Here is a 9,151-nt window from a genome sequence, read left to right on the forward strand (position 1 = left end):
AAACCTTCCTGCAATCAAAAACAAAACATCATTTTGCAGCAGTATCTAATTTCCCACACATTCAAACTCCACATTGTCATTGTCTCCTTTACTCCATGGGGCGTTTCCTCTGGCAGCAAGCCTGTTATGTGGCAATTTGTCCAATGTCTTTTGGAAGTCCCTGGATCCACATCAATTGCATTATCACAATCAGCCCTCCTGTGTAAAAGTTTCCATGTTCTGTCTGCCTCTCACTGCTATTGGGCCCTATTGATGTGAGCGCTGCAGCAGACAAGTGGGCACGCAGGAAGGAGTGCAGCAGCTCTATCAGATCAATGACCACATATAGATGTGACCTCTGTGACCGGGATTGTCACTCCAGTATCGGTCTCTTCAGTCACAAGCGACGTTGCTTCAGGGAAGCAGGAAGCGACAACAACAAGGATGCAATTCATAGTCAGCCATGACCGAAAAGAGCCTCACCTCACCTCATTGCTCTTATTAACCTGACTCTTGCCAGATTTGCCCCGTTTATTGTGTGAGAGGAGTATCCGTTTTTTGTGTGACATGATTGGATAGGTGTGTCGCATTCTTGAAGAGACTGTCTAAGATGATTGGATAGGTGTGCCACATTCTTGAAGAGGCTGTCTAAGATGATTGGATAGGTGTGCCACATTCTTGAAGAGACTGTCTAAGATGATTGGATAGGTGTGTCACATTCTTGAAGATGCTGACGATAACATCCATCATATCGTGTTCCATTACTGACGAGCTAAATAAGATAGACTCCATTCAGACACACCATCTCACGCCTGGGTATCCAGGGTCAGCAGAAACAGCAAAATTGTATTGATGAACAATATCTCATCTCATGACCTGACATTGACCAGTCAGGGCCTTATGTGTGAAATCAAATTCCCTTTCACTCCTTTATAATACAAGCCAAGCCTGTCCAACCTTCCCTTATCAGAAAACTAACATGTTCGAGGTATAATTCTGGGAAACTTTCTCTGAACTGCTTCCAAATGTCTTTGCGTCTTTCTTTAAATTGTCGGCAATAATTCAGATGTGATCTCAGCTGTGCCATGTATAACTGAAGCATAACCTGCCTACATTTTTATGTTCAGTTATTCGTGTGATAAATGATCACATTTGACTCGCTTTCCTAATTACTTGCTGCAGCTGCACACAAACCTTTTGTGCTTCATGCCCCACAATCCCTCTGCACCACAGGGCTGTGTAATCTCTCACCATTTCGAAAATATGGTTTCTTTGATTTTTCCTGTCAAAATTGACAATTTCACATTTTCTCATGTTATATCTGACAGGCAATTTGCACACAGCGAGCTCCAGCAGACAGCAATGTGACAATGACCATGCAATCTGATTTCTGGGATGGTGACTGTGGGCTTGGTGACTGGGAATAACATCCCAAAACCGTGTCGTGATGATTGTTTGTATCCTCCCGAACAGACAGTTTGTGACTTTGTCTCAAATAATACACGGCAGCTCAACAATGCAATACTCAATGTGTCCTACACAGGAGCACAAGCACTGATTTTCATGCTCAGGCTGAGAGTCAAAATGAACCCAGAACCTTGTGACCCAGAGGCTAAAGTGCTAGAAAAGTATCACCATCTCGTCCAAACCCCGAATGTGATTGAGCTTCCTCTTGTCATTTAAATTCCAGCAATCGGATCTCAAGCTGATCCCTCCCTTGGTTAAGCTGTTGGGTTGACAATCAAACCCAGTTACCTCCCTACTTTTTATTTGCTGTTGAGATTGGCCAATTGCCAATGTCCTGCTGACTCAAGGTACTGCACTCCTTTCCCATGTGGCTCTAGATAATTCTCATCATTGAATTCCTGGCACAAGGAATAGTCCTGGAAATCATCCAGACTTTCTGTGGGCTTTATCAACCAAACCTCCCCGTGCGTCAACAATTCTTCTAACTCCATAAAGGTTGCTCAAGCGCCAGAACATTGACCTGCATGTGAAATGTTCGAGCTGGTCAATGTTTGGTCAACAAACTAACTCCTGACTGGGTTGGCTTGTTTTAGCATAGGACCATCTTAATTTTTTTGTTCATTTGTGGGACTTGGCCAGCATGGACAGCCCGTCCCTATTGAGAAGGTGGTGGTGAGCTGCCTTCTTGAATCGCTGCAGTCCACTGGCTGTGGGTCTCTGTTGTGACTTTCTAGCGATCGATACAACTGAGTGGCTCGCTTGGCCAGTTCGGAGGGCAGTTGAGAGTCAACCAAATTTCTGTGGCTCTGGAGTCACATGCCGGCCAGATCAGGTAAGGATGGTAGATTTCCTTCCCGAAAGGATATTAGTGAACCGGATGAATGGACAAACACTGGAATTGGGAGGATCATTGGTTAACAGCAAATCAGAAGAGAGGGTAAGATTTCATTTAGTGCCTCTCATTCCCATCTATAATGCAGTACCTGAGAGGGTTGTGGAAGCAGGGTCAATAGGAACATTGAAAGAGAATAGGCCAGACACTGAGAATGACAATGAGATGCCGACACTCTAGTCCCTGTCTCTGACTGAGGCAGTACTAAAGTCAAGGGCCATTCAATAAAGGGTGACTCAGTGACAAGATACCAACCTCTGTGGAGCTGTCTCAGCAAAACATGTATTCCTCACGGCAATGTCTTGGTCAGTCAGAGTCAGCCTGATTTGAATTTAACCAAATGCTTGGCAAGAAATAATTCTCTGGTGCATGGAATCATCTCGCCCAGTCAGACCGTATTTTCCCATGAATGAGCAACCTCTTCTCGTGTAGCACAACCTGTTGTTCCCTCAGACCGGACAACAGAAGAGATCATAGACGTAATTGCTTGGCATGTATCACATGTAGACAGGATGGTGAAGAAAGCATTGAACATGCTTGCCTTCATTACTGAGACTTTTGGACAAAGAAGTTGGGAACCTCATGTTGAGGTTGAACAGGATGTTGGTGAGGCCTTTTCTGGAGGCCCGTGTTCAGTTCTGGTCGCCCCGTTATAGCAAGGTTAGTATTTAACTGGAGAGGGTTCAGAAGAGATTTACCAGGACTTTGCCTGGAATGGAGGGTGTGAGTTATCAGGAGAGGCTGGATAGGCTGAGCTGTTTCTCACTGGAGTGCAGGAGGTTGAGGGATGAACTTGTGGTTGAGCGATAAAATCGTGAATGACAGTGTCCCTTCCCTAAGCCTGGGGGCATATTTTTTAAGGTGAGAGGAGAAAGAATTTTAAAAAAGACCTGAGAGGCAACTTTTTTGCATAGAGAGGGGTTCGTGTGCGGAAAGGACTTCCAGGGGAAGTAGTAGACAGTTGCAATGTTTAAAAAACTTATAGATAAGTCCATGAAAAAGAAATGTTTAGAGAGATATGGGCCAAGCACAGGCAGGTAGGATGAATTTAGTTTGGGATTATGTTCATCATGATTTGGTCGGACCGAAGAGTCTGTTTCCATGTTGTATGACTCTATGACCTGTACCAGATGCAAGTCCTCAGTAGAATGTCTCTTTTATTAGGAATGCTCAAGACTGTACTACCAAGCAACGATTCACTACATGGATGTCAATAACCTTTAAGGTGTGATTTGGAACAGCAAACCTGCAGAGATATAATTCTCTGCTTTGCTACATGTGTGGAAGGTGACTGGATATCCTTACTTCTCATCGAAACCTGTATCCTGGGAATGAGAATCTTACCATAAAACCACGTCAGGTTAACCTGTCCAGACAAGCTCAGCCAGAGTCAGCTGTGAATGTTTGCAGCACTTCCTCTGAGTGGGATCTTGCTGTGCCTGAACATCACTCCCCCCAGGGACTCCAGGTGAGGGCACCACCATTTTCTGTGCCCTTTATCAGAAACTGTCCTGTACTTCAAACTGAAGCTCCGGGAATGTACACCGACCTGTTTAATTTAATAGCCCAGCACACAGCAAGGTAGGGGTTAAAGAGACACAGGCGATGAAGCAAAATGAGGCGGTTCTTTGGGAACTATTAAGTGGAGAGTTGGAGTGAAGGACAGCCCACAATATAACATCAGGAACACCAGTGACTCCACTTAGTGTGTGGGCACTTGGGCACAATGGCTCTCCTCAAGCTCTACCCCACAGACTATACCTTGGCCCTATCGCTGCTGGCCCTCTTTCTCTTCCTGGCCGTGTCCGTTATTCGGTGGAGAGTTCCCAGGAATTTCCCTCCTGGACCGACCCCGCTTCCTCTGATCGGAAACCTGCACTAACTGGACCTCAAGAAGCTGGACTGGTCTCTCATGGGGGTAAGTGAGAATCCTTCACTGGGGGACTGTCTGAGGGATGGGGCGGTGTGAGGGAACAGCTCCCAAGGAGAAGCTCACAGAGACCGAGAGAGCCACAGAAGGAGAGAGCTCGAAGCTAATCTGGAATCCGTGATCGGGGAATCTGTTATCTCTGGGCCTATGGTCTCTGAACTTTGCTCAGACTTTGATTAAAAAGAAAAAATAAATTGCAGAGTTTTATCACCTCACAACGAATCATGCAGCACAAGAGGAAAAGTAAATATTTGATTTAGTTGACTATTTTTAATTTGGAGGTGCCAGTGTTGGACTGGGGTGGACAAAGTTAAAAATCACACAACACCAGGTTATAGTCCAACAAGTTTATTTGGAAGCACACTAGCTTCCGGAATGCTGCTCCTTCATCAGGTGGTTGTGGAGTAGAAGATTGTAAGACACACAGAATTTATAGCAAAGTTTACAGTGTGATGTGACTGAAATTATATATTGAAAAGGACCTGGATTGTTTGTTAAGTCTCTCATCAATTAGAATGACCATGTTGGTTTCAGTTCTTACACATGTAAATCGCAAAACATTTTTAAAAATTACATTCTTAAGTGAACTTTAACAATTGGTGTCATTTTAGCCCAGATAATGTACGGAAGGTGTGAGCTTCCTTCTGTGAGACTGTCTGTGCCACAATGGTCGGGCTGATTCTAATCTGAAAAACAGATTTACAGAATCTTACATGGATTCAGGCAGTTTTTGAGTAAAGTAAAATGTAATTCTGCAAGTACAGATTCACCCGACAAACTTATATGTGTATGTGTGTATGTGGGTGTGTGGGTGTGTGGGTATTGGGGGGATGTTATGGGGGTCTGTGAGAGAGTGTGTGTATGTGTGTGAGTGTGAGTGTAAAGGGGTATAAGTCTGTGAGAGGTTGCGCCTGTGAGTGTGGGAATGTACGTGTGAGTGTATGAGATAGGGTCTGCATGAGTGTGTGTCTGTAAGAGAGTATGTATGTGTGCGTGTGTGTAGGAGTGTGTGCGTGTGTGTAGGAGTATATGTGTGTGTGTGTGTAGAAGTGTCTGTGTGTGTTTGTGTGTGTGTCTCAGAGTGTTTGTTTGTGTGTGTGTGTGTGTGTGAGTGTATAGTGCAATGGGGTCACCTGTAGTGTGACATGAACCCCAGGTCCCAGTTGAGGCTCTCCCCATGGGTACCAAACTTAGCTATCAGCCTCTGCTTGGCTACTTTTCATTGTTGCCTGTTCTGAAGTCCGCCTTGGAGGATGGTCTTCCGAAGTTCTGAGGTCGAATGTCCCGGATCGCTGAAATGTTCTCTGACTGGGAGGGAACACTCCTGTCTGTTGATTGTTGTGCGGTGTCCATTCATCCGTTACTGTGGCTTCTGCTTGGTCTCACCAACGTACCATGTCTCAGGGCATCCTTACCAACAGCGTATGAGATAGACAACGTTGAGTCGCATAAGTCTAGATTAGAGTGGTGCTGGAAAAGCACAGCAGGTCAGGCAGCATCCGAGGAGCGGGAAAATCGACATTTCGGGCAAAAGCCCTTCATCAGGAATAGAGACAGGGTGCCTGCAGAGTGGAGAGATAAATAAGAAGGGGGGTGAGGGTGGGGAGAAAGTAGCATAGAGTACAATAGGAGAATGGGGGTGGGGATGGAGGTGATAGGTCAGGGAGGAGGCTGGGGGAAGGTAGCAAAGAGTACAATGGGTGAATGGGAGCTCCCGCAAGGAGTTTGAGTAATTCATCAACTTCACCAACCCGACCTTAAATTCTCCCGGGCCGTCTCTGATATCTCCCTCCCCTTCCTGGACCTCTCCATCTCCATTAATGACGACCGACTTGACACTGACATTTTTTACAAACCCACCGACTCCCACAGCTACCTGGATTACACCTTTTCCCACCCGACCTCTTGCAAAAATGCCATCCTTTATTCCCCATTCTTCTGCCTCCGCCATATCTGCTCCCAGGAGGACCAGTTCCACCACAGAACACACCAGATGGCCTCCTTCTTTAGAGACCGCAATTTCCCTTCCCACGTGGTTGAAGATGTCCTCCAATGCATCTCATTCACATTCCGCACCTCTGCCCTCAAACCCCATCCCTCCAACCATAACAAGGACAGAACCCCCCGGTGCTCACCTTCCACCCTACCAACCTGTGCATAAACCACATCATCCGATGATATTTCCGCCACCTCCAAACGGACCCCACCACCAGGGATATATCTCCCTCCCCCTCCCATTTCCGCTTTCCGCAAAGACCGTTCCCTCCGTGACTACCTGGTCAGGTCCACGCCCCCCAAAAACCCACCCTCCCATCCTGGCACCTTCCCCTGCCACCGCATGAATTGCAAAACCTGCGCCCACACCTCCTCCCTCACCTCCATCCAAGGCCCCAAAGGAGCCTTCCACATCCATCAAAGTTTCAGCTGCACATCCACCAAAAGCATTTATTGTATCCGATGCTCCCAATGCGGTCTCCTCTACATTGAGGAGACTGGATGCCTCTTCGCAGAGCACTTTAGGGAACATCTCCGGGACACCCGCACCAATCAAGCCCACCACCCTGTGGCCCAACATTTCAACTCCCCCTCCCATCGCTGCTCCCACACCACCCGACGCCTGGAGGAAGAATGCCTCATCTTCCTCCTCAGAACACTTCAACCCAGGGCATCAATGTGGATTTCATCAGTTTCTTCCTTTCCCCTTCCCACACCTCACCCCAGCTCCAACCTTCCAGCTCAGCACCACCCTGATGACCTGTCCGACATGCCTATCTTCCTTCCCATCTATCCACTCCACCCTCCTCTCTGACCTATCACCTCCATCCCCACCCCCATTCACCTATTGTACTCTCTGCTACTTTCTCCCCACCCCCACCCCCCCCCCCCCCCTCTCATTTATCTCTCCACTCTGCAGACACCTTGCCTCTTTTCCTGATGAAGGGCTTTTGCCCGAAACCTCGATTTTCCCACTCCTCGGATGCTGCCTGACTTGCTGTGCTTTTCCAGCACCACTCTAATCTCGAATCTAGTTTCCAGCATCTGCAGTCCTTGTTTTTACCTGAGTCACATTAGTACCTGCCACGTACATGGTGGGAGGTGTCCCCACCTGTAATGGTGGAATCCATGTCCACACTCTGACACGTCTTGCAGCACCTACCGTGACAGGGTTGTATGGTATTGTCCTGAAAGCTGGGCAATTTGCTACGAACAATGATCTGTTTGAGGTTTGGTGGTTGTTTAAAGGGGAGAAGGGGCTGTACAGCTCGAGTTTCCGTGCTGTACAGCTCGATGACTCTATGACTTCGATAGCAGAACAGGCCCTTGCAAGATTCAAAGGCGAAGCTGAGAAAAAAATGGGAAGACTCCAAATGATGCAGACCAAGATTTTGAAAACAAAAGATAGAAATCCCAAAAGCAAGGGGGAAAAGACTACAGAAGACATTGCTGCGAAGCCAGGACCAACAATACCATGGACAGTGACAAGATGGGATCAGATCACTTTGGCAGTATTTCAGAAAAGGCCTCAGGTCAGCCAGGCGTTTAAAGTCTGTGGGGATAACGAGAGAGCGGCCTTGCCTCACTGATAAATCAGAAGGTCAATAACGAGGTGAGAGGTGGGAGCCCCTCGGAACAGTTACACATCAGAACGATGCCAGTCAGTCCTTGGATGAATAATGTCACCACCCGGTCAAATTCCACTTTCCGTGATCCAGTCCATTTCCTTGCAGGTTACAGTGTGTCCAGTGCGGATGCAGGCTCCTTTCCAGCGATTTCCCACCTCAGCGACCAAACTGGGCAGCAGATTCCAGACTCCCAACACCCTGTGGCTGGGAAAAAAAAATTTCCTTGAGTCCTCTTTAATCTTTCCACCAATCACCATAAAGTTGTGTGCCCAATTTTTGGCCTCTCTGAGGTAACCCGGGTCCTCCCTATCCACTCCATCCAAGCCCCTTATTATTTTCTATTAAGTCACCCCTCTATTCTAACCCCTCAACCTCTTGCGTTCCGGTGAAAACAAACCCAGTCTATCCAACCTTTCTTCATCACTAATCAGTTAATTCCATTCTCCCAGACTTTACATATTTCTCCTTTTTCTTTTTGACCAAGGTCATGCAAGGTTCACGTAACTTGCCCTTCCTGTTCCAATTTTTGAAAAAAATCCCAAGGCCTCACCGGACTCACAATGTTAACTCTGCTTTCTTCTCACTGATGTGGCCAGACGCACTGTGTTTCTCCAGAAATTCCTGCTTTTGTTTCCAATTTCCAGCAGCTCTTTGTTTTATGTCACCGTAAGTTACTTGGCAAATGCATCGACTACAGACGGACAGTCACTTATTAACTCAACGCCTGAACTTATTGGTTATGTTCTTGTTTCAATCCAGCTGTACAATTCTTACCCATCTCTGGGATTTCTGATTCCGGCTCGCAGGAAGATGATTGAAAATCGAGATACGATGATGGAAATCTTCGACAGTTTCTTCAAAACAGCTGAAGAAACCTTCAGTGAGAACAGCATTCAGACCCTAAACGAGGCCTTAATTTTGAGGCATCAGCAGGTACAGTGACACACCTTTTCAGCAGTAAGGGGAATCTCCCCAGATTTCAGACTCCACACCAGGACTTTGTGGGTTTTGATGGAGGAAGATTCTGTGTTAAACATCTGTTAATATATCGCTCAGTGCTGCCCCTAGTTTCTGGATGGAACTACGAATGTGTAGCTTCAAGCGCTCACTGTATCTGATTATTTATCTCATCGTAGTGCTCATGACATCATGTGGATGTTTGTGTCCAGGGTGTAGCATTGGTTTCAGACATGGGATGTGAGTGACAGGGGCTGGACCGATATTTATTACACAGAGGGCAGTGGAGTCACCCACATTGCT

General features: G+C 46.8%; 1 long non-coding RNA gene across 1 annotated transcript; it reads left to right on the plus strand.

Moving 5' to 3' along the window:
* The first annotated feature begins 2,083 nt into the window (after positions 1-2,083).
* Positions 2,084-8,893, plus strand: LOC148140787 (uncharacterized). The gene is made up of 3 exons (XR_015752961.1): positions 2,084-2,278; positions 3,503-4,256; positions 8,651-8,893. It is a non-coding gene; the product is annotated as an uncharacterized LOC148140787 (long non-coding RNA).
* Positions 8,894-9,151: the final 258 nt, after the last annotated feature.

This window comes from Chiloscyllium plagiosum, unplaced genomic scaffold, assembly GCF_037043375.1.
Source record: "Chiloscyllium plagiosum isolate Xiang-an unplaced genomic scaffold, Cpla_swu_hap1 HiC_scaffold_35, whole genome shotgun sequence".
NCBI classification, from domain to species: Eukaryota; Metazoa; Chordata; class Chondrichthyes; order Orectolobiformes; family Hemiscylliidae; genus Chiloscyllium; species Chiloscyllium plagiosum.